Source organism: Corapipo altera, unplaced genomic scaffold, assembly GCF_003945725.1.
Source record: "Corapipo altera isolate COAL_440 unplaced genomic scaffold, ASM394572v1 50, whole genome shotgun sequence".
In the NCBI taxonomy this organism is placed as follows: Eukaryota; Metazoa; Chordata; class Aves; order Passeriformes; family Pipridae; genus Corapipo; species Corapipo altera.
The window spans coordinates 2854866-2881204 of NW_020884889.1; the positions used below are offsets into that span (position 1 = coordinate 2854866).

Genomic DNA, 26339 nt, shown 5'->3' on the forward strand with positions numbered 1-26339 from the left:
CTAGCTAAAATAAAGACAAGGAAATCGGTTCTGCAGAAGCTGTCTCCAGAATACCAGGATCAATTTAAACATCAAAGGATGGAGCGATCATACAGACAGTCAGCCATATTATTCTGCACAATTAATACTCACAGAGGTGTTTCCTGAATTCGGAATCTTGTGCAGGGAAGATAATGGGAAAATTTCAGATTTTTAATTATGTAAAAGACAGTCCTCAATCCTTCGCTCCCGAAAACCAGAGCAGTTTATTTTGCATTAATGAATGTAGAAAACATCCCCCAGCCTGAATCTCTGCCTCGGTGCAATCTTTTTTACAGTCAAATTAGCATTTATATTTCTGAAGGTAATTTTTAGACAACACAATAAATAAATAAATGATACGCCGGGAACCTCCCGGTGGATAAAGTGGTGCTCACAGGACATTTCCAATGCAAATTGGCAGAAGATGACTTAATGGTTGGCTCTGCTGGTTTTGGGCAGCAGTGAGCAGGGAGGGGTGAGGGGAATTTTGGGTCCAGTGCTGGATTTCACAGCCCTGCAGCTCCTCCTACCTTGGCAGGAATGTCCTGTCAGAGATTAGCTCCGGAGCACACAAGCTGGCACAGAGGGCAGGACCTCTCCTGACCTTAGCTTTGTACAGGATCTGTGCCTCAGACCTCTGGGTTCAAAATGCACTATCAATAAGTGCTGTAGAGTTAAAGTTTGGAAAGGTTTCTTCCACGTGAGGCTTATTTATTTTGAGGTTGAGCTCTTTGATCCTGAGAGGAGGGGACGGAGCAACAGCCAGTTTCTCTGTGGAACTGGAGCTGAAACTTCCCTAAGTCTACTGCAAGTCTGTGCAGCTCCACAGAGGCTACAAGTCACACTTGGTATTTGTGTTTCAGTAGTGGCTTTAATCTGCTTTAATAATTCCTATATATGCCTTATTTTAACAACATATTTACCATGTGTTCTGGATTGAAGGGATTGATTGTTATAGTTCAGAATTACCATTTTAGTATTGGGATTTTTTTGATGGTTACTAAACTGACCTGAACTTTCTTTAGTCACTGTCTTTAGACACTTTAAAAAAGTGTCTTCATTTTTGTTATGTGCTTTCAAGAGCTCCTGTGCTGTTAAAGACCATACCATGACTTATTAAGTTGCCTCACTGAAGTATCGATCTTTCAAAAATCTTAGCCATGATTATTTTCTCACTCTGTGTGAGAAAAATCTGTTTGTTTTTTGAGTAGAGGACAGAATTGCATCATGTGGATTTTACGATATCGTTGAGTTTGGAAGGTAAATAATATTAAGAACGGATTGAAGTAAATAAAATAAGGGCAAAGATCCTGATCTTTGCCCACAGAAATAAAGGAAGATTTTATCGTTTGCTTCCGTTGGGTCTATCAGAGAAATCCAGTGAGGTGATGAAGTATTTGCTTAGTTTGGCTCATGTGGCAGGCAATGGGGTGAGTTCAGCAGCAGAGCTGTACATAATTAACATCACAGAGCTGTGGGTTCTGCATGTGAAAATCCAGGCTATTGTCAGTTGTGGTTTCCTTGCCAACCATATCTCAGCTCTCCCACTTCTGTAGTTGTCTCTATGATGCTTTGTGCAGCGTTATTACCCCCTCACCTAATACTGGAGCTGGATGGAGCTGCAAAATCTGGCTATTATTCTTTCCATTTGAAACACGTTAATACGAAAATAAAAATAAAATCTAAGATGTTTCACTTCCCAAGTAATTCTGTTCCGGAAACATTAAAATAAGCAGACTTGACATTGGGAATGTTTCAAAAATACGTATTTTTTTTGGCAAGTGCTCGTAGCTAATGAATTTGCATTCATAAATGTAAGCATTTATAGCAGGATCGTGATTAAAGCATTTAAAATCGACTCGTCTGCCAGACTGTAGGTCATAGAGCTTGAATTTCATGTTTTGAAAATTTCATACTTAAAGCGAACTGCTTGCCAGAAAATTACAGGCCAAGACTTACTCCCAAGAATTACTTTCTGGTGAAGCTCAAATAATGAATATATGTTTATGTCTGTGGAACAGGAGGAAGATAATTTCACTGCTGGTGTCTTTCACTGAATATTATTTTGGCAGATGACCACAGAGAAAGCTTTCTTGAATTTCGTCTTGTTTCTCTTTGACTTCTTCCCCAGAAGGTACTGATCTGGCTGGATCTGCAGCTGTGGGCAGGGTTCATTGGTTCTCAACAGATTTTTGCATGTTCTTGGCAGTGTTTGCTGAATTGGAATCATCTGTTCAAAATGCCAGAAGAGCTGCAAGGAGCACCAGAGCAAATGTACTTCTAGTCTGTGCTTAAGGTATAAGTCCTGCTCTTTCCTTGTTGAGACAATTGTTTGCATTGCTTGTTTCCATGTTGTTTTCATTTAATATATAGATCGGGAGATAAATCTTGTGTCTTCTCTATCAAGGTTGCTTTGTACATGGAATACCTCTCTAATCCAGCTTATGCCATTCAAAGAATAACAGAATATGCCAAGTTGGAAGGGGTCCACAAGGATCATAGAGTCCAGCTCCTAGCTGGAATCATTTAGGTTGAGAAGGATCTCCAAGATCATTGAGTCCAACCTTTGACCCATCACCACCTTGTCAACAAAGTGCCATCTCCAGTCATTCCTTGAACACCTCCAGGGATGGTAACTCCACCACCTTCCTGGGCAGCTCCTTCCAATGCTTAAGGACTCTTTCCATGAAGAAATCAGATCATCAGTGTTCTGGTTCCTTCCCAGCCCAGACTGAGTAAGACAGGGGGATTTGGCGAAGCTGTTGAAGCTGTAGTTCCTGGATTGCAGTGAAGCATTTAGTCCTGAGAAAGGGCAAAGGAGGGGATAGCGAGTTGTCCTGTGAGGACAGGGCCAAGGAGGGAGAGCTTGGAAGACCTTAGGCTGGTCTTGCTGCCAAAACCAATGTATTGTCAAACTATGGCCTAATTTTCTTACTGAGAGTGTGTTTAAAGAGGGATTGGCATCAGGAACAGACCATTAAGCAATTGAAACTCTAATAGAAAAACATAACCTTATCACAGACTTTTTTTAAAAAACCCTCGGAAAATAGCTCAAATATAAGGTTAATTGGAGCCAGAAATGTCAAACTAATGTAGCAATTTACCCTGGGAGACTGCCCTGGCCTTTGAGTATAGCAATAGTACAGACTACTGAGTAGAATAGTGAAGAAATATAATAGGATTTTATGTAGTCCCCTGTCATATTAAACGTTCTTTGCAATTAATTTCTTGTTGCAATGTTATTTTCACTGACCTATTTTTTTTTGACCTCCTACAATCTTTAAGCTACCAAAGTAGGGCATAAGGGAATTCACATTTCCTAAAAAAAAAAAAAAGAAAAAAATTTAAAAAAATCTTAACTTAAACCACTATCAGGATACACACTTCATTGTGGACTAATATTAACTCAGAGCAGGATAAAAATGCCATTGGCTTATTCTAGAATAGCCTTTAGTCTGGGAGCTGTGCTGATCCATTCAGGAAAACGCTGCTTTTGAACAGCTCGTTCAGAAACAAGTGGGAGTTTTCTTGGACTGAGAGTTGGAGGATGTCTGCCCAGTGAATGAAACATGATAGGTGGTCCCTCTTCTCCTCCTTCTGCTTCCTGGCACTGTTCCTTCTGCTGTTAACTGGATGTCAGACTGAGATAGCTGGGTATTGTGGTCTAGTCTGATTAATCCAAAGCTGCTAGACTCAAAATGATAAAGTCCCAAAGTTGTGGAATAACCAGGAAAACTGGGTAGATTCCCACTGTTCTGACTCTGAGTGAATCCCTTTTCACCGAGTTTGGATACATAATCCGTTTTCATTTTTGTAATCAAACATCACTGAAGAGATTTGCTCTCTCTATTTTTATACAGCTTCCACAGTTTACTACAGAAATGGCTGTATTTCTCTGGAGGTCTGATGTTTCCTGACAGCATCCCTTTGTCTGAAGGAATGAGTGGGTAGGATAGTTAAATCCCAAAATAGATCGCTCCAGGAGAGCACTGAAACCTCTATCACAGAGACAGACAGATGTCTGCTAGAAACAATCAGGTGATTTGGGAGGGAAAGGGAGTGACATGGTCTCTGTCAGTCCCTTTCACTCTTATTTTTTTATTGTCCTGAAAGATGGAAAGTTTTACCCCAGGAGAGTGTACCTGGTGTCCAGGTTTGCAGTCAAGGTGACCAGCTCAAAGGAGAGAGAACAATACAGACAGGAAAACTTTCTGATCTTGAATAAGAACTCTTAACATAAGCCCAAGTGTTTTCCAAGCAAGTGTCCTTAATATTTTTCCCTGTGGTAGTAAGGATTTTTTATGTTTAAAGTGGAGTTGGAACCAAATATCATTGAATCAAAGAAGCCAACATTAATCAAAGCACATCAAAGATGTTCCTCATCAGTTGCCTGGAGCAACAGAATCTACAGTGCATCATCTTTCTTATGCTAAGCTGGAGGAATTCAGAGAAGAGAATTCTGTCTGTTTGCTCTCAAATGAACACAGAAATAGTATTTTCAAAGTTTCTTTAATAGTTCAGTGATTTGGTCCCTTCAGCCATCATAATTTCCGAGTCCACACTTAGACTTCCCAGAAATGTTTTTAGTAAGAAAATCAATCAAACCTTTAAAACTAAATAGGTGGTGAGTTGCCTCTCCAGTCAAAGTCACAGGAAGTGCTTTCCTCTCTTACATTGTCTCTTGTGTTCCCTCTCTCTCTCCAGGTCATGATAATGGTACCCCATGGGCCCTTGTTGCCTCACTACAAATGCATTTTACTCTTGTTTCACAGTACCTACAAGGAGCAAGCAACTCTGCTGGATAGACACACGTGGTTTTCTGTTCAAGTAACAAATTTTGTCCTTAGTTTAATATTTTCTGGTGTTCCCTGATACAGAAATTAGGGCCTGAATTTTAGCTTTTTGCTGGATTGATTCTTACACTTGAGTACTTGATAAAACACTCACTAGCAAAACCTCTTTGTCCAACCTGAGGACAGCACTGGTAGAGACCCAGCCCTTTCATGTCAGCAGAAGTGAAATGCAGCAACATGTGTGTGTGTGACCAACCTGCAGAATCTCCGGGGTTGGAGCTGTGTTTTTATGGTTTTCTTTTTCTTTACTAACGAGTCTCAGGGCATTTGCAGAAAATGCACATTGTAGCCATGGGCTGAGCCCTGTGCCCAGCTCGGGGCCGGGACGTGTTGGCATTTCAGCGCCAGCGACACTTTGCTCTGGTTGTTACAAGAGGAAGCGAAGAACAGAAGTTCCCCGTCTGAAACCGCGGGGGGAAATTTAGTGTGGTAGAATGTAATTATCCAAACTGGAACATGGCCAGGATCCTGGAGTTAATAACACCCTCTGCTCTTGCAAAAAGTGTCATAGGATCTTTAATGGCTGTTAGTGGTCAGCGGGCTTCACATCACATCTCCAGGACTGATATTGAACAGATCAGGAGTGTGGGTATTCCCGTCTGTCGTGTAACACAAATATCTCTGCATGGCCTGTGGCTGCAGCCTTCAGGCTGAGGAGAGAATTGAGCTGAACAGCCAGGGAGGAGACATTAGTCTTAATGAAAATGATCCCATTAAAGACAGATGACGCGCAGTTGGTGAAGAACAGCTGAGATGTACACTGAAGTGCCCATAAGGTAGTATTTGGGGTCCACCAGATCACCAAATCTTCAGTGACCATCAACATCGTGTAGTTTGGAGGAATGGAAAAAAAAAAAGGTTTGCAGCATCCTCTGTGTAATAGGATCAACTCCTGTAGAAATCTGTGAATTTACCCTGATTTCTGTAGTAGTGGGAACTATGTGCAAATGAGTTGGGAAGTGGGTGTAAATCGTGAGATTACACTGTGCTAATTAGCCTGGCATTGATGAACTGTACAAAGCCTGGGAACTTCCACAGCAGGAAAGAGAGCACATCACAGAGAATCCCTTTCGTCACAAGTGACTTGTGCCACGGGACTTCAATTAAAAACCAGACCAGGCCACTTTTAATCGCTTTAATGAGAAATTACTTTTTTAAAAAATATAATCTTTGTTAAGCTGTCTGTCTACTTCTGGCAGTGCAGCCCATCATGATGGGAGATGAGGTGCTAATTATCTGTCTTGGCTGCTTTTTCTGATCACAAGGTTTGTTATTCTATCCTGCACCTGGCACCACAGGCTCTGGTGTTTGGGATCAGTGGGCATTACTACAGTGCCAGCTGTAATAAAGAGTAGAAGGCCAACGATACTGTATGTTGTTAAAATGAAGAAAGACTTGCACAGTTCTCCCCCTTTGTACATCCCAGTACATTGGTACTTACACCATAACAGTATTATCTCAGGGAATATAAGTCTGCTACAGGATATTGCCACTTTAACCACCTGAACTGCCTTTTAGTTCCAGTTTCAACTCAGTGTCAAAAATATTACCCTGTTTAAGATTAATTTGTGACAAAATGTCATATTAATACAGCTATATTTCCCAGGGGATAAATATGGCCTTTTGAAGAGCAGCCATGGCTGAGTGCTATATAGGACTATAGAGAATTATCAACAGGCTTTTGCCTTAGCAAATGTCATGCTACCAGAAGAATGGAGCAGTTTGCAGGTAAGTACAGTGTACGAACTGTTTTATTGTAAGAGGGAGGTTATGATATTTTCTTCCTATTAATCCATATCTCATCCCTAATTATATTAGCACCTCTCAGTGAGACCTGATTAAGAACCTGAGGAGGAAACTGTCAGTTGCCTATAAATCCATCAGCATTGTATCATATTTATTTTTGGCATCTTAGCTATTTTGGGAGGTTGATGTTTACCTCGAGGGTTGTGTATCATTGGTAGAATTACTTCTGATTTACACCAACAATGTAAATCAACTGTGTGCAATCACAGTTGAGCTCCTGGTGATGCTGAAGAGTTTACTTGTAAGGGGCTAAATCCAGCACCAGTTGTAAGCAACTGTAATTCCAGTGAAACCAATAACAGCTGCACCTGCATGTGCTAAGCCTGACTTTGAAACAGTTTATCAGGTATCTTCTTTGTAGTGAAGTAGAATAAACTTTGTATTTCATTGCACCTTGGGTACCTGTAGTACGCCTTGGATACGTCTGAGCTATTGAAACCAAACTTCTTAACAGCCCTCAGATGTAAAGAAAAAGGAGATGAAAAAAAGTCCTAAAACTAATCTCTTGCCTCACAGCATTCCACCAAGATGACTCAGAAAATGACAAGGGAACCAGACTGCAAATTAGGCTCTAGTGCTTGTTGAAGACATTTGCCACCGGTTAAAATGAGTTATTGAAACAGTAAAGCTGAGGACTTCAGAGAAACTTTGATTGACAACAATAATTACAGCTATTCTTGTTCCTATAAGAAATACGGTGCAGGCTGGGCATAATAAATGTATGAAAATGATATTCAAAATCTGAGCAGAAGTAGATGCGGGTCCAAACAGTTTAAGTGTCTTCTGTACAAATTTCTGTGCATTTTTATGTGTTTAAAGTAACAGTAGTTACAAGGCAGGTGTGTAGATTTGCTTTACATGGCTAGCCAGCTAAAGAAGCCTCTGTGAATAAAGGCTGCCTTGCACTCCAGTTGGGCTCTGTGGCAGCCCAAGGCCAGGCTCAGGCTGGGGGTTCTGCAGAGAAAATGCAGTTCATGGGGCACTTCCACCTGACCTTCGTGTGCTGTCTCTGGAGGAGATGCCTGATGATTGTTTGAGACACATCCAGACGTTGCCAGATTGATCAAATGATTTCTTTTGTACCTGAGGACAACCCTGTGCTCAGCCCGAGCTTCCACAGTGTTCCTCGTGGGTGGGGAGGAGACAGAGTTGATCTGTGTGGTCTTCTGTATCCGCACTCAGCTTGGTGCCTCAGGTGGGGAACTGCTGCAAAGACCTGAAACCAGGAGCTCTTCTTTTTGGCTGACCTGGCTTACTCACATCTGAGAGGTATGTGCCACCAAGATCAGGCTTTTTTGCTGCCAAGAACAGGGGTGGGCACAAAAGGGTCAGGAGTACTTGAGTCTTAGGTGTTCTTGTGGGTCTGTATCAACTAATGCCATGATGGACTAACATGTGAGAATATAAAACAATGTTTTGTAGCCAGTAACCTTTGGTTCTGTCTCCCTAACTTGATACCTTCCTTCTCCTGCTGCTGCAATTACGGCTGTTACCAAAAGCCCCTGTACCCCTCCCACCCCTCTCACACAGGGAAGGCAGGCTTGTAGCTGTGCTCTGCTAGCAGGTGGTTCCAGTTGCTTCACTAGATGTTTCTGCTGTGAGAAAATCACTTTTTCCCTCTTTCCTGTCCTGGTCTGAGAGCTGGGTTCATTTTATGACACCAGGCAAAGGGTGGAAGGAGACAGCACTGTAGCTGACCCTTCTGACAAAGCCACAGCAGTGCCAAGAAAGTGACTGCAGACCAGGGCTTGGCTTTATTGAGCCCGTTAGATCTCGTTGCTGAGAGTTGTTCAGCAGGGTTAACATTCACAGGGAGAGGGAAAACAAAGAGTTGGTCAATCCACAAGTGCCAAGAAAGAGTTAAATTAATGGAGGAAAAGGAGAAAAAATCCCACTCTTAATGCTGGAGAAGGACTCTGCTGGCTTACTTATCAGGTTCATGCTGAGCCCAGTCGTAATTGGAATGTACCCTTTGTAAAGTTTATTGGGTCCTGGGGCAGCTTGTTACTGAACCGGTCAATTAATCTATTTTTTTTTTTTAATGAGTTAGGGGATTTCCTTTTGTGGAAAATCACCAGGAAACCTGACCAAATGCCCACACCTTGGGGAAAGCGTGGCCTTAACATATAGAAAACCCTTCCTCCACAATTAGGAGAGGAAATAGACACCTCCCCTTATGGGCAGCATATTTGACCAATCCAGGCACAAAATAAATGGGGTTTCACCACTGACTTGCAGGTTGTCGAAGGAGGATCACCATGAAACAAGATTACTTGAATGCAGCTTGGTGTTGAAGGAAATAAAACTGTTGAGTCTCCCTGCTGAGAGACAAATGATTTCCATTTAAAAACCTGTTTGTTCCATGCTGTAACTCCCAATGTAGCAATAATTAATGATATCAGAAGGTTACGAAAGACATTCTGTTGTGCTTGCCTCTGTTCTAGGCATGAAATTGGATTAACATGAAGATAAACTTAGACTTTAAATCTGTTGAGGAAATCAGTAATTATGTCAAAATTCACAAATACTAATCTGTTTAACTGTGGCAGATACTGTTCATCTATCAGCAAAACATCCTGCCTTGTCAGAATTCCATTGAAAGGTTAATTTCTTAAAATACTTGGATTTTCCAATGATAGAATTTTGTGAAGATGCAGCTTATTGAGTAAACACAAATAATCTTAACTCTGGAAACATGGTTATTTCTGTTTCAGTGGCATCCAGCCAGTAGTCTCTCATGAGGAAGAATCAATTTGCAAGGTATTGAGTAAGTCCTTGGGCTATGCTGTGGAGAGGTGACCACCCATGAAAGCCACTGACATGAAAAAAATGCAAGGTATGGCAGTGCATACTCATTAAAAGTGCACCTTTGCTGCAAATGAGCACGTGGAAACACTGTTTGCTTTAGGGACAAGCAACAGGACAGTTACAAGGGCTCTGAAATTAATTTAGGTAGAAATTCACTGGGAAGGGGAAGGGAGTCCATCTCTTCTCAAATATTTCATGACTCCAGTGCTGGCCCTGGTTCTGCTGTAGCTAGTTTTAATCTGGCTGCTGTAAAACCCACAGAGTTGTGTGTGAATATGTGTGCAGTGATTCAGCCTGCAGTGAAACCTGCTCAGGTGTAGCTTTGTTGCTACTCATCCTCCTGGGGTGGAAGTTGGGCTTGGTACAACTACTAAAATCGGAGTCGTACCTTCCCATTGCAATTTAGAGTTACCCTGAGGGAACACAGTTAACTTTGAGTGCCCATTTAATTAAGTAGCCTGGTAGTGCAATTGTATTAGAAATAGGAAAAGTAACCTTCAGTGCTAGATTCCTTCTCAGTGGAAATGGAGGTGGTGAGCACATGTATAAGTTTATTAGGAACGGTCCTCAATAACACTGACCATGAAATGTGCATCTAAAACCACTCGAGGCTTAGAAATCTGTCTAGTGCAAGAAAATTACAGTAGTTTCATTCTTTCTCCATTCATTTAAAAATGCAGGAAAAAAAAAGGTTTCAGGTCAGAAAGGTGTTTAGGAGGATGAGAAAGCCGTTTTTGTAGTCAGGTGTTGATGGGGCATCACAGGGATGGTATCATCTAAAAGGCTGGCAAGGCTCTTAGTAAAATGTTGGTTTCGTTTTGTGCACAAAAAAGGTCTTTTTGTAGCATCAAGTGTGTAGCAGGTGAACAAGGTGAGTTTTGCAGCAGCTGATTGTTAGGAAAACCTAAGCTTAAGGCTAACAGGTAACTCCACTATTTTGCTGAGCAGGTCTTAGAGCAGAAAAATGGATTTTTTTGCCCTTAGGTAGAAAAAAATAGGGAAATATTTTTATAAGAAATAAGCATTTTAATGTGTTTGCATAAAGTAAAACAAACAAACAAAAAAGCTTTTTATATATACACCAGCCATGTCTAGCCTCTTCACCTGTTCTTCACTGAAGAAGTGAAGTCTGTGGTGAAAAGGAGTATACAACCTCCATAGGTATTTCCTGTAGCCATGCAGTGGTTTCTCAACTCCTCAAAATCTCTTATTCTGCTTTTTCTGCTTATTCTACTCTAAAAATCCCTTTCACTTTTTTGAAGATGTTTATCAAATCTCCCTCTTCTGTTTTCTGGATGAGCTGTCATCTTGGTAGACATGAAGAAAGAGGGGTTGAAAGCAAAAAGTGGTTGTGGATGTGTTTTCCACTCGGATGCAGGGACAGGCAGGGACAGGTCTGGTGTTTGCACGTGGCTGATCCGTGGACAGAACGTGGCTTTTCCACTTCCTGGCTCAGGGAGTCAAACCAGCACCCCCCTGTGCTGTGCCACGGGGGTAAGGTGGGTGTTTCTGCAGAGAAACTGGAAGGATAAGGACAGGCTTCACCTGTGCTGACAATTGCAAGGCACTTCTTGCTGTTGTTGACTTTAATGAGAGCTACAAAATGTTTGTGTGTGGGAATTTTTAAAGTTTCTAATGTTTTTAAAATATCCAGATGAGTTTATATGAAATACTATGATGACCAAGTTGAACATAAACGTACTGCTTCATTATTCTTCATTTTACTATATACTACTTCTCTTTACCAATTTCTTTTCAATTTTTTCCTATGCCCCTCTTTTCTTTTTCGTAGGCTGCTTGCATGGGCTCAGCCATAAAATCATTTCTCTCTAAAAGAAACATCCTTATATTTATTGTGTCTGTTTTTTATGACGACTTTTACTTTGAATTTACTTTATTTAACAATGCTCTATTTCTTCCCTTTCAGTACATTGTAACTGCTCCTTCCTGTGTCATTTGGAACTGGCCAAAGTTGGCAGATCTCAAATTTCTTTTGCCTCTTTGAAACGTGCAGATTCTTTCTCCTTCAGTGATAATGGGCATTGTGTTTCCTTAGAAATATTTTTGGGGCCTATTATTCCTCAGCCACTTCAGTTGGCAAACTGAAGGCTTGGAAACAAATTAGCTTGGATGGCAGCCCAAGCTGTCAAAATGAGCCTTCCATTCATTACTGAATCATCCACCTCCTGCATTTAGATCTTCAGCCCCACTTTTCCAGTAAGCTTCTCAGTTGAGTTCTTGGAATTCTTTTTTCTGTCACTTTTGAACTAACTACTCCAGTCTACTTCATTTACGACCACACAGCAAAGCTACTTCCCCATTATCTGAGAGGAGTGAACTAATACACCAATAGAGAGGGCACAGCTGGTCATTGGTTTTGGTAGAAGACATTACAATTATATTTTTCTCACACATTATTTCTCTATGAGTTACCTGAGGCCGAGGCCTTGATCATTTTGTCAGGCAAGAAATTCCAGGTGGGAAAACTGATTCCTACACGGGTGTCATTCAAATCATATTATTAGTCTTGCTCCGAAATGATTTGGGGATGAGGTAGGAAGGTCTTGTATGTTTATGTCCCTTAAATATTCTTCCCCACTTCTTTCTGGGGTTTGGGTTGGGTTTTTTTGTATGGCTTTTTTCTGCCTTTTTTTTTTTTCTTCTCCCCTGTCTTTGCCAACAAACATTTTCTCAGAGGAATACATCTCTCAGAAATATTGTGTAGCGCCTTTTCCCCCTTCTCCCTTGGTGTCAATATGGACTTTGTAAAGGGAATTTTCAGAACAAAATGTTTTGGTCTCAAATATGAATTCTTTTCCCCCCACCATTTTAATCAACTTTTTTGTGTTTGTATTTCAGGCAGTATTTTTTAAAATAGAAAAATTATTCTGATTGGTAGTGAAAGGTAATTAAAGCAAGTTAACAAGTTTGAAGGTTCCAGTACAACCTGGAAATAAACTGGACTGTGCTGGGGAATTTGTGGAGGAGAGCAGTATACAGGGAGAGGCATATCCTTGACACTCTTTCTGTGGGGTAGACAAGGAGACCTGGTGTAGAACTTGCTCCATGTTATCCCATCAGGAAAGACAAGGAGCCTTCAGATTTCTACTGAAAATTTCTCACAAAAGCCTATGAAATTACCCTTGATTATATGGTGCAATTCTATCTGAATGAAATCCAACAGAAGGAAGGGAAAAGAAGCAAGTTTCTTGGCTGAAACCCACATTTTCAACATGTAGTGTTAATATTAAAGAATATGAAGAAATTACCCCTGGCAATGCAGCTGTTGGGATGGGATGTACAGGAAGGAACAAGTGTCAAACCTTGTAAAGTTCTAAAAGATAAAGTTAGGAAAAACGCATATATTTATGACAGAAAATGACCTTTAACCCTTCATTACTGGGTGTGAGGCTGGTACAGGAAAGGTCTTAGATTTTTTTCATGGGAAGGGTCTCAGCTTTATTTCTTATTTATCTCTAGAATCACGTTGACCAGCATGAATTGGGACTTAGACAACAAGAGCCTTGGACCACAAGGACTTCAGATACCCACAGAAACAAGGACTCAGATACCTGGAGAGAGCTGGGGAGGATTTCTAGGCTGTGTAAGTCTAAAGAAGGTACCTGTTCTCTTGGCCACTACTACCTTGTTTTGCTCCTAGGCAACATTTTGCTGCTTGGAGCTGCACTCTCTATTCAGGTATTGCTGATCTTCCTAAGCCCAGGTTGGGCCAATAACCCCAGCAATTCTACTTTTGCTGTGCTTGTCAGCAGGGAAGTGAAGAATAAGCTGAAAAAAGTGCTTTTTAGGTTCAAGTTCAGTTGTAAATAACTGCTGCTGTACACAAAAAATCGGCATAATGATGGCATGGGATGAACTGAATATTGCACAGTGTAATAAACCTTGATTTTTTTCAAATAGCAGGACTCTTGAGAGATAGTAAAAGCAGATCTTGAAGAAACAGGACACCCACATGCCTCTCTGTCACTGTCAATAGCAGTAGAGTTATCCATAGATGTGGCCTGAAACAGGTTCAGTGTCAAGGCAGCAAGAGCTTGAGGTTTCTGTGATTCTGCCATCAGGTCACAACAAATGCATTAAACATCAAATTGATAGGGAGAAGACAAGCACAGTGGGGCAAAGAGAGGTTTTCTGTGATGTACTGTGTAAAACTGGGGTAATTTTCTAGGCTGTTTTTACTATTCCCACATAAAGATGGATACTTGCACAACAATGAGTTAGCAAAGAAAATTTGGTTGCTGTTGCATTTCTTGTGATGAAAGTTCATGTCTTTTTTCCTTAACCAGCTTCTCTGGAATTCTGACACAATTATAATTCTGTTACAAAAATAAAAAACAAAACAAGTTACTGGAAAATTTTATAGGATTGTTCTTGAGGTAAGTCTATTTCCCTTTTTTGTCATGCAAGAATGTTGCCTCCCCAAATTAAATAGGCATTTAGCATAAATACACTGTGGTGATTATTGCAATTCAGGGACTAACGATTTCCTTTTTCTCCAGCTTTCCTGCTATGCAGTTGGTTGTGTTTCCACACTTATGGTGGTGAATTAACTCCCTGTGGATAATAGAGCTTCACTTGCAGCAGATGTCAAGACTCTTAATCAGAATTTAAGTAGCTTCAATTACATTTACTTAATTCACTTTGGAAGTGAAGTAAGTTAAATTGAATTAGGCCTGCTTTAATTCTGAATGAGTCCACATAGATATTCAATGCATTTTAGCTAATCTGTTCTAAAAAATAATTCAGAATCTGTTTGCAAGTGCTCTCCAAAGTACAGATACAGAGTCTGGGGGTGCAGGAGATAAGGGATAGGGAGGACAAACAATGCTGGGTATGAAAGAGGTGGCTTAGAACATTTAGATGCAATGATGAGTGTAATTCTGTAGCAAACATGAACTGTATTTGGCCACAGTGCACAAAATCTGGATCTTTTTGTGCCACCTTAGGATGAAATGAATTCAAATTGCAGCTGCCTCAAGCCTGGGTTTGAAAGAGTGGGCTCTATGGGGTGCAACTGTGATTAAAGTCACTGAAATTGTAACACACAGACAGGCAGGATGGTATGTGAAACCAAAAATTTATCTCTTCCTTTATCTGTTATCAACAGTGGTCAACTCAGAGCTTCTGAGAAGGATAAAACTATGTACTAATCCGTGGTGCATTCCTTTGGCAGAAGTTAGCAGGGGCTCAGGATTTCCTGAGGCAGAAATGGAGCTTTGGAGCAATTATTAATTGCTCATAATGGATTTTTCCCTGTGAATTGCACTTTAGCACTTTACTAAAACAGAAATGTTTACTCTTATCTGTATGATTTCTGTCATTTGTATTTCCCTACCCATCCTTTGTATGTAGAATGCAGTTCTGGGATTAATCCTACAGGTATGTGGCCAGTGTGATTATTTCCTGTAAGTTAACAACAAAATAGAAAATGGCCTTATGCAGCTTGCAAAGTTCTGATCCACCCATGTCTTGAAGGAGCACAAAGTCCTGGTCATCCTCTCCCAAAAAGGACATGATAGAAAAAGAGAAGATACAGAGGAGGGCAACGAGGGTGTGCAGAGTTCTAAAATTACTTTCTGAGAGGATTAAATAAAACAGACCAGTTCAGTTTGGAAGAGAGACAAGTAATACAGGTGTGTGTAAAGTCATAAATGGCATGGGAAAAATGAACTGGAAATGACTATTCCCTGTTACAATGTAGGAGTAAAGGGGCGGTGAAGGGAATTTTAAGGCAGCTACTTTAGACCAGAACAAATAGAAGTGCTTTTTCACACAGGGCATAATTCAATTGTGGAACTTATTGCTGACAGATATGGATTCAAGAAGCAATTAGACAAATTCATGGAAAATAGGTCCAGCAGGGGCTGTTAAACACACTGATGCAGATGCAACCTCTGGCTCAGGAAATCCCCTCATGGCAGATTGCCAGGAGCTGGAAGGTGGAAGAAGCAGCACTCCAGGCCTGATGTGCTTCTCTGTTCTTTCTCTGAGTGACCACTTTGGGTTGCTGCTTAGTGTGGGTTTCAGGCCTCAAGGGAAGATTGTGCCCCTTAGGCTTTTCCTTATCCTTTCTTGGGCAGTGCTTGTACTCCATGTATTACGTCATTTAATTCCCTTTCTTTACAGGGCTGTGTTATGTTTTGGGGATTTGATGTTTGACAATGGTGGAATTGTACAGTGTGAAACATGAAGTATCAGCCTGCTTTCATGACAGTACAGTGATGCATAAGCCACTATAATTAACCCTGTGGCAAAACACGTGGGTTCCACATCCCCATCCCTACCCACATGGATGAAATGGGAAAGATTAGCATTTCAGTGCTTACAGGAAGCTCTGCAATTGAGAGTCTGGCAGAAAAACAGAGGGAATGAGTTCCAAAGTACCTACCATTAGACCTCCATCCTTTTAAACCACCAGAGATTACCAGTCACTGGTGGGACTGTCCAGACTGCCTAGCACCATTATAAGGAAAGGTCATGCATTTCTAGACTGGACTTTCCTCTCATAATTTCCAGTTTGGATTGCATTAATTCATCTGTAGAAGCTGAGTTATGGCAGAGAGATTGTTTGGCTGGAATCATGCCCCTGAAATGGAGAGTAACAGGGAAGTGGCCCCTGCCACAGCTGTGTGATAGGAATGGGCAACACCAGGTACAGTCATGGAGACACAAAGCCAGCTCCTGCCTCACTGGTAATTTCTTGCACAGCATCAAGAAAATCCTCTGTCCTTCAAAGAAACTGGTTCCCAAGGGTGAATATACCTCTGTATATTCAGGTGTAGAAAGACCACAGCTTCATCCCTTTGTCTGCCTTTTCATTTCACTTGGGTTTGGGCTTCACAGAGCTCCACAAACCCACCAACTATAGATCAATGTACCTGATACTCTTATTAATGCTGTATTCAGGTTCCCATTCTGTGCTGAATGATACCCCACTGGTTCTGGGGGAAAATCTTTGTCTTTTTCCTTCTGTGACTAAGAAATGGCTCATGGTGCATTGAGCTCATAGATTCTCTTTGATTGCAAGTCTAACCTTTCAGCATGAGGCTGCTGGTGCAAGTGAAATCAAAAAGCCTTTGTGAAAGTGTCTTAACAAGCCATGGTGTGATCCTGTAAGCTCTCACCTGGCTCCCAGGCAGCCCAAGCTTGACCAGGTTCTTATATATTCCAGAAGGCTGCTAAAAGGTGGTTTCAGGCATATTGTGCTTTCTGATTACTTGCCCCAAAATAATTAAAACCTTGGTTTTGCACTCCCAGAATGTTTCTTCCTAACACTGCCTAAATGAATCACATGCTGTTTTTCTTAACCCAAAGGGGAGAGATTTGGAGTCACACTGTGATAACTCCTGAGTACAATAAACAGGAAAAAATAAAGGCAACCCCTTTTCTCATCACAGCCTCCTGAAGGGAAAACCACAAGTGCTCGACTGACTTTGCAGAATGAAAACAGTTGATACCCAGAGCCTGCTCTAAGTGTGGGAGAATAAGAAAAACTATATTCAGGGTAAATAAAAGTGAGATATCTGCCATATACATGAGCCTGTTCCTCAGGGAGGAACTCACCACTTTACACTGTATGTATGCTTTAATTCTGAATTATGCACTGGCCTGCCTTCATCCTGAGTGCTTGCAGCTTTTGCATTTTTGTCATCTAAAAGCTGCTGCTCTGTCTACATAGCACTAAGGAAGAATGGAAAGCTCTGCTGTGACTGTAAAAGTGCCTAAATCAATCAATAAATATTGGTTTTAATGAGTGTTAGATGCCCCACAAGCTGTATTGATGTGAACTGGGAAGAAAAAGAAAAACCTTGAGAGATGCAGGTTCTGTTCCCCCAGGAGGTGTTCAAGTGTACTTACTTTCCTAGACTTTTGGCTTTTATAGTGAAAATAAGGCCCTAAATTCCTTTGAAGAGCTGAGCTTCTATTAATTTAATCAGAAGAGATGGTGGTGCCTGTATGAGACTGCTGCTAGGGCCACATTAATAACTTATCATTTTTTTCAGCTAATCTTCCTGTTTATCAGGGTTTAGAATAGTGATAGTGGGGGTCAGTGACTTTCCAGAGATCCCACAGTGGGACTTTTGTAGGACTGTATTAAGAATCCAGGCCCATCATTTCTGAGGTCTGAGCACCACATGCTGTTTCTTTTCAGGCTGGCTGTTGATTTAAAATACAATAATTACCAATAACTAGACAATGCTAATGAGGCATCTTGCAGGAGGGTGAGCTGTGTAAAAGCAATCTGTAATGAGTCCTGCCCAGTTCAAACAAATCCACCTGCTCTGTTGTGTACAGAGGAGAGGATTTTCTATCCATGGATGGTGAATGCTTCCAAAGGGAGATACTGAGAAAAGGGAAGGAGAATTGGGCTGTCAGATGCAGTGTAGGGGAAAAAGTAGCAGATATGTGCAGTGCATGTTTGTGAGCAAAGGTGCCTCTTAGGTTAATTATTAAGGCCAAAAATACATTGTCTTTGCTGCCTTGGAAAAAGTGGTGGGGGAAGGAGAAGAGCTTGGCTCTCGTGAGCACTGTGAAGAGAGCAGGCCTGGGTGCCATGGTGAGATGGGGCACTCAGAGAAGGCCACCAGCAAAGCATTTCCAGTTCTGAGACTCTGTTATCAACAGTTCAGCTGCTTTGCACATTGCAAAAATAATAATTATTGTTTATTAGGAGCCTATCCATCAGCTGGTGCCTCAGGTGCCTCTTGAGATTAGACTATAAAGCAAATTGGGCTGCGGCACTCAATAAAGAGATTTTTAATCTGTTTCGGAGCAACTACGTGACACTGAAGTCATTCTAAGGTTAAGTGGGAAGGAGTTAGTTCCTGGGAGCTGAGGTTGTAGGAGAAGTATGTATACAGTGTCTTTCTTCAAATACAACTAGTTTTGAGGGTTATGCCTGTGCTTATTAAGGCAGAACAGTATGAAAAGAATTTGAAGATTGGAAGCAGATCTTAGTGTCTGCCCATTAAATGCCTGAGATGTGAGAACCAACTTTTTAAACTCTACTTTCATGATTGTCAAGTCTGTGACAGGTCACTGTTTAGTCTATTATCTTATCAGCTCGTGGCTACATATTCATTGGAGAGAGATGAGCTGTCCATTATATGTATTTTGTACTTTTATGATGAAAGATAATTTGTGTAAAAGCATCCAGAGCATAGGCATTTTGGGATGCTTTTAACATATCAAAAGAATCTGATCTGTATCTGTCTTTTTCCTCTAGCCAAATTATTCAGCAGGAATACTGATTCTTTTATTTCCTTTCCATTCACTTTCCATGTAGTCTGTGTTAAACACTTTTAAAAAAAATTAATTTAATGTAATGTTATTTTTTATATAAAGGGATAAGAACAGGGAGTGGAGAGTAAGACAAAAACCAAAGATATAGAAATAAGAGCTTTTTGGATTATCTTTTAAAAAAATCCTTTTAATTATTTATTACATCAAATATTGATACAGAGGAAACATTTTTTTGTTTGTTTATTTGCCAGATTGGGAAAATTTAAAGGAGCAAAACAAACAATCTGGAAGAGACTGACTTCTTTATAAATCTCTACTTTGTCTTAGCCTAATGTTGAATTAATTAATCTTAGTATATGTCTCCAGTTGTCCAATAGAGAAGATGTTTCTGAAGCTGCCAGTTTGGAAGCTTGGGAACAGTGTTTAGTAGCCAAGTGGGTCAGGTCTTGGGGTTGCAAATCTCCTTTTTCTGGAGATGTTTTTGGGGAAGCCAGAGCAGTTAGGAATGATGTGCATTCTTCTGAATCACATGGGATGGTGGAGATCCAGCACAATAAATTCTTTGACCAGAAAAAGATATTATTTTACTGGGAAACTGTCTTCCAGCCGTCCTCCTTTTCCACGTGAGGAAATACACCGTTGCCATGGAGTTGTAGCAGCCTGGTATACTCATTTTGCAAACCTCTCAAAGTTTTAACCCTTTTTAATATGCCAGTTTTCCCCCTTTTTCTTCTTGGACAGGAACTCTTGAGTTCAAGCCTTTTGACAGCTCTCTTGCTTTTTTTTTTTTTCCCCCTCCAGGTTAAATTTCATGGATGTGTTTCCAAGGAACTGTGGATACCCAGGGCTCTGAAGACCAGAGATTAAAACCGTCATATGAAAGACCTAGGAAGGTTCAGAGAGTATAAGCCTGGTAACGATTATTTTAGTGGTTATTTTATTTACTTTCAGATGTTTTACAGAGTATATGCAATGTGTCTAATATGTCGTCTTGAGGAATATATCAGGAATATATCATAGGAATGGCTGATATAGGGTTTCATATAGCAATGGAATTCATAGCTGTGAACTTCAAGTGTTTTTTTGTGCTCAGGGTCTTTGTGTTTTAAGAAAATGCTTCATGCCCTTATAGCACCTTTTGCTCCCAAGGGCTTGCTCCTGATCTATCAAGGTGAGGAGTAACTACTTGATTTCAATCAGAGATTCATGGCAGTGTAAATCCATGGTGAGATCAGTCACTGGCTCAATCAACTGAGTTTTCCCAACAAGCTTTAACTGAGGTCTGCAGGAGCCAGCCAGGAAAAAGGAATCATTTCAGTGAAAAAAGGAGGATAGTGAACTTCCTCTGCTCTGGGTCATTCCCCCCTCCTTTCCCTCTGGTTTGGGTTGACAATCACAGTGTTCTCTCTGAGTCTCATCTTCCCACCGTGTTGCTTCTCCTGATTTCTGGTTCCCCCTGCTCCTATTTCTGCATTTCTTGACGTTTACCTTTGCAACTCAGTTCCCTCATCCCTCTTCTCCCTTCTCATCCCAAAGACACAGAGTTATCAGCTCAAGCTGCTCCCTGAGTTCACCCTTGCTCTCCCCCAGTGTACCTGCAGCCCAGGGATGATTCCATGGCTCTTCCTAAGCTCCTTTTAACTCCCTATGGTTCATTTCTTGTTGAATCCAGTCTCTTACTCATTGGCCTTTTGGGTTTGTGTGAGGTTTTGGACTGGCTTCTCCTTCATTCAGAGAGCCATCCATCACAACAATTAACCAGCTCTCCTTCCCATTCCAATCAGGAGGAAAGGTGTTCCAATCACTCCATAAGTGCTTGCTTTACATGCAAAAGTGCATGTCTGCATTTTGCCTTCAGTAAATAGTGCTGCATTTTTAATGAGCTTGTCCCTAAGTAACAGATTGTGCCGCCAAATGCTTTAAATTTCTGTCTTTTCAGATTCTAAAATAAGTTTTTGCTGACTTTTTGTTGGTAATGGCTGAAGGGGATGTTTTTCAAAATATGCATGGCTAGCACCGGCTGAAGATTGCTTTTTATTTTACTCATGCTGAGTGTGCTGGCTCTTTTCTCTCATTTATCCCAGGGAAGCTTGTTTAAATGTCCCTTGCATGCTGTAATTGAATCCACTGTAGGATCTCAGTCTTGTAGCATCTTTCTCTGGGCCTCTGGAACTTCCTGGGGGTGAAAATCTGCGTTTAATGATGAACTTTGCAGTCTGAAGCCTTGTGTGAGAGACTACCCAAGGAGTGAGACAGGAAATATGTTGCTGTGCTCCGTTTTAATTCAAGAGGTAAATGAGGGCACCGTGGGTCATGGCCATGGGTGTCAGCTTGAGGCTGAAATGCTCAGCAGTTTGAACAACAGCATATGTGGAAACTCTGCCCAGAGCTTGTTCTGAGCTGAGATATCGGTGTGAAGAGAAACGTGCTCTTACTCTTTAGTTTCTGAAGGAGATTTGGCAACGTAAAATCTCAAGGGTACAGTGGTGCCTTTTGAATTAAACTCGGAATCAGTGAGTTGAATCTATTCAAATGTTCAGTTGTGAAGCCAACTTGCCATCTGATGTTACTCAACACGTTTTAATAAAGCCAGTTATCCTTCATGGATGTCAACAAAGCCATACCAGCTCGTGCTTTTTAAGAATCCTTGCAAATATTTCATTTTAAGTGCTGTAATATAGAAATATATGTTAAGATACTTTTTCAAAATAGGGAACTAGAATAGTTTTGGGTGACACGTAAGAGGAAGCAGATTTCAGGGAGATTTTCAGGGGGTGGTTAATACACAGTATCATGTATAACCCTAATGTTAGGCCCAGAAGGTGTGAGGCCTGAGAAGAACAACTTGTCACCAGAAACCAGTGTGAGCACAAGGCTGGGATGTAACTGAAGGAAGCAGAAGAGTGTAGCATTAATTTTATTTTTCATGGTGGTAATGGTTATTTTAATGTTTCAAAGTGAGGAAGAACTAAACTTACTCATAGACATATGAGATATGGATCTGACCTGGTAGAGCACTGTAGCCTGATCAGGTTTCTGGCATATACAAGAAACTCTGGTATGAGACGGGAAGAAAGTCATGAACAAATTGTCTCCTGGGAGAGCTAAGGAGGGCCAGGATGAAAGGGAAAATAGGGGGAAGTGGAGAGAGAGAAAAAAAAAAAGAAGTTGTGCAAGGTGCTGAATGTGAAAACAATAAGCTTTGATGTGATGAACATTGGCTGGGAAGCAGAAGGATCTGAGGATGGCAGAGAAGATAGGTGACTCTGGATAAATGGACTGGAGGGGATGAGGGCAGAAGCCTGGAGGGGAGAAAGCTTCAGTGAGATGAGGCGTGAGATGAGTGAGCCTTGGCTGAAAGGCTTCAGCATTATAAATTGGGCAGGCGGATTTAATGGGAGCTTTGACGTCTGGGAGAAGAGGGAGGAAGAGCTGAAAATGCCCCTAAGAATATGGGTCTGTGAGAAGGACATCGCCACTGGCAATGTGGAAAGGAAGGAGAAAACACATTAACCCCCCCCCAAGGCTGACAGTTCAGAGGCTGAAATTCTGAGCACACACGGGGAGGAGGCAGCGAGCACCGACTGCCCCATTAAGCCCCTCTGGAGCTGGTGTAGCTTTTCCTTCGGTGGGAGGAGGGGGGTCACACTTGTGTCAGGGCACTGTGCCAGCCATGGGACTTGCTAGAGAGGTGGGAAGTAGGTATTTTAAGGCTAAAGTGTGTTCCTACTCCGAGAGCAAAAGGGGATGTCGGGGAAATAATGTGGCTGTTTGTGATACCAATTTACTCTGCACCTGAAGTATTGTTCTCATCTCGTCCAGAGCTCTGCCCTGGAGCTCTCTCTGTCCTGGGACTAACCCTGGTCCTGCTGCCTTCCAGGGCTGGATGTGCTTGTGTTTGTGGGGAAAGTGTGCCAAGGCACTGCCTTTCCTCTACTGTGTGTGTTACTGCAGTCAACTTTTGAGTGCCTCCTTCCCTTTCTCTTCACCCCACCTGGTGAGGAGAATCTGGTCCTAGTTTTAAAACTCTAAATCTGATTTGGTACTTTGAGAGAGATGCTTGCCCCCATTGTATTGTGGGGCCTGGAAGCGTGCACGTACAAAGACATTCACTGGAGAGGCCTTGGGAACTCTGCTCCCCTTCTGGCACGACCCAGAGTTTTTCTGTCCTTTGGGTACACCACAAACAGCATGTATTTCTTCCCTCTTTTTTTTTTTTTTTTAAAGTGTTTTGTGGCTCTTCTTAGGCTACATGTGGTGTGTCGTATAGAATGTCAGCTGTGAGGAGGAGACTAAGGTTGACCTGAGGAGCCTGAACTTTCTGTGCCTTTTTGATATGGATTTTCCAGGCTGTGACTGTAACAAATCTGGAGATCCCTTTTCCCTGCTCCTGCTCCAGAACTGGTGTGTTTGCTCTGGTTCACATGGACCAGAGACTGCCCCTCTCCTTCATCCAAAAATGCACCACGGCATCTGCGCCTGGTCCTGCCCAGCCTGACACACCTCTGCAGGGCATTCATTTTCGGTGCAGCTGCTGTCAGTCTGGGTCTTTTAAAACTCAAATTTTGATGCCCACAGCGTGTCAGTGCTTTTGAAAATCTTGGCTAAATGGCTTTATAAATGCAAGGAAATAAGATGGCAAATGTCAATATGGCGAAAATGTGAGTGTTCAGGGATATTAAAGGGTGGCATTTCTCAGGGAGCCTCTCCCACTCCTTTTTTTCTTTTCTGAGAATGCCCCATTTTTTCAACAAGCCAGTTTTCAATGCAGACATTGCAAGATCCTGGGTTAAATTTATCCTTTCCACAACTCCACCAACTTCAATAGAGTTGCACCAACACTTGTCCCATCTTTTGTGGCTGATTAATTTATGTTCATTTTACTTCTCCGGTGCCAATGAAAGAATTTAATAGACTCTTATTGTTCCCTGCAGATCCCCCCCTCTGTGCAGAGAGGCATCAAGCTCTGCTGTGGGTTGGCATTGTTGTTCTTCCTCTTTTTGATTTCCTTCATGGAACAGAAAGAGATTACACCAGGGGAGCTAACTGTGTACTTGGCTCTCCAGGGAATTCAATACACGCCTGCAATTAACCTGCATTGAACTGGCCATTGGATGTTGCTATTCCTCCACAATAAACACAGATGGGAGGCAGTTTTGACTGAGTGTTTGTATACTGCAGGTTGGCAGAGCTCAAGTCAAAATAAATACAATTTCCAGACGGTTGGGATCCTTGCCTCTCCTTTCTGCTTTTATTTATTTATTTATTTATTTTGACAGAGGAGGGGAAAAATCTGAATAGTATCCAAAAAAACTTCTTGTTTGGCCCCCAAAATAAATATTTCACCTAAAAGCTGAATTGATTTCAGATCTCAGCCCCATCAGTCTGTCGGGGAGACAGTAAAAGGGGAGAAAAATTTTAATCAGGATTTAGCAGGGAAAGCAATTCAGTGGGAGGGAAAGTACAGTTTGAATTGCACTTAATATCACAAGCTCTCATCTTGCTGGTGCTTGGAACATTGCACAGCTTTACTCCTCTCATGGGCAGTTCTGAGGATTAAAATAAGATTCTGAAGGTTTGTGGGCGAAAATACATCTTTATGTGTTTCTCAGTCTAGAAAGTGAAGAGAATATGTTCCAGCTGGAATAGTTTTTTCTTTACTTGTTTGGGGAGGGAAGGCTGTGGGTTGGAAGAAGCACCTCATTAGCTATTAATTATTTTCCTCATTCACAAAACCAAGAAGTTTCCTCCATTCCCAAAAATGAGTTGTCAGTGGGAAAACCTGAGCTCTGGGAAGATTTAAAAAAATAAATTAAAAAAAAAAAAGGCAAGCAAAACAAAGCACAGTTGTTAAGTTTAAAGAAATGGAGCTAAGCATATAAAAAAATCTGCCACCAGGGTCAGACTTGATGCCATGTGTATTTTTTTTTTTCATTAAAGGAGTGCAGATTTTGAGCCCGAGCTATTATTTCAGGTGACTTGAGGCCCTCCGGGGGCAGCAGTGAAATGGAAAAGAGCACGGCAGCCTGCTCTTGGAACTGATGCTCACTGAATCTGAAAGGTCATGTCATGTTTTCTGGCAATTGACTCAATGGGTTTGGATTCTACAACATAAGGTCGGGCCGTTTTCACTCAGCACATGTTTACTGGGGAATGTGCCTTCCAGTTGTTTTCACATTGACCTTATTACCCTGCCACACTGATGAGCCTGGCACAAAACCTCCTTTTTGTATTGCTGTGTGCACCACATTCCCTCTCCCTTTCCTGCCCAAAAACGTTGTTCCTTTGGGCTGCAGATGGAGGGTTTGGTGGATGCATTTCCCCCCCCATCCTAAACCCCTGCTTCCCATGCCTCTGCTCCAATAGATGTGCAGAAGTCCATTGGCTGCATGCTTTGGGAGGACAGGAGGGTGCAATGGGATTGACTGATGTTTGGTTCCCAGATTTAGCCATAGGAAAGCTGGGGAGGAGAGGAGACACAGGCTCTGGGCTGTAAACTCAAGCAGGAGGGTTCAGGGCATCTGATGTAGCATCCCTTCCCAGTGCTCCTGCTGTAGAGTTGGAAACACTGGGAGGGCTCACAGCCCGGGGCTGGGATGGGCTCCACGCTGAACAATGTTAAAAGGGATGGAGGCTGCACTTCCCTCTCCTCCTGGTAAATCTGCTCCCTCATGCAAAATAGACTGGCCGAACTCTACGGGGATAAATAAAATACTGCTACTATTTCTGCAGGCGCATTGGCAGCTCTCTCTCCTTGCAGCCACAGAAGTTCTTGTGCTGAGAACACAATATGCGTCTCTACCACCTTTTCAGGCTTAAAAAAGTGTTATGGGCTTCTGTCAATTTTAAGACTTATAAATTAAAGACGAGGAGTTTATTAGTACTTGGAACGCTCCCATGTCTTAAGCAGTTTGAGACAAAAAGGAGCTCAGACATTTGGAAAAAGTCATTGATAGAGGGAAGGAAATAAGCCCGTGAGTGCTTTCTTATGAATGCATTGCTTAACCTTGTCCTGCCACCCACTTGTCAACCCTGGCTGCCCCAAGAAGAAAAAAATGCTGCAGTGCTTCGTCATTGTTTGAATATTGCTCTTTCAGTAAGGTCAGAGCAGACTTGCAGCAAATCCACAAGTCAGAGAGTGAGGCACACTGTGATGTTACATGGGAGTGTCAGGACCTTCAGAGATGAGAGGTTTGGTTCTGGCTTGGACTTGCTGTCTGAGCATGGCACTGACAGGTTATTTTTGGAGACAACTTCACAGTCTGCTGATCAGAAACACCCTGTAAGACCTAGGGATCAGTTATTACCTTGGGCATGTTTCTGTCAATAAAATGAGAGCCTGCTTTGAGAGAGGCTTCCAGAGTGGCTGTTACAGCCACCAGGGTGAGGGCAGTGTCAGTGGTCCTTGCCACTGACCAGCTTGACTTCAAAGTAAAAAATGTCCTAGTCATTATTTGCCATCAGGATAGTTTCTGTCTGTGTGTTGCACTTCAGGAGGAAACTTGCTGGAGAATTGTGCAGGAGGCTTTCTCGGTGCTGTGGGTTGACTGGATTCCTAGTGCAGCCATCTCCTGTATCACTGCAGCC

At 41.8% G+C, this 26339-nt stretch overlaps 1 protein-coding gene across 1 annotated transcript in view; it reads left to right on the top strand.

Annotated features, from left to right (window-relative positions):
• FAM169B (family with sequence similarity 169 member B) overlaps positions 1-26339 on the top strand; it is a 100114-nt gene that overhangs the window by 57165 nt on the left and 16610 nt on the right. Inside the window, exons 11-12 of the mRNA XM_027644388.1 lie at positions 9395-9516; positions 12969-13092. The gene's annotated coding sequence lies outside the window, so the exon portion shown is untranslated. The remainder of the gene's footprint in view (positions 1-9394; positions 9517-12968; positions 13093-26339) is intronic.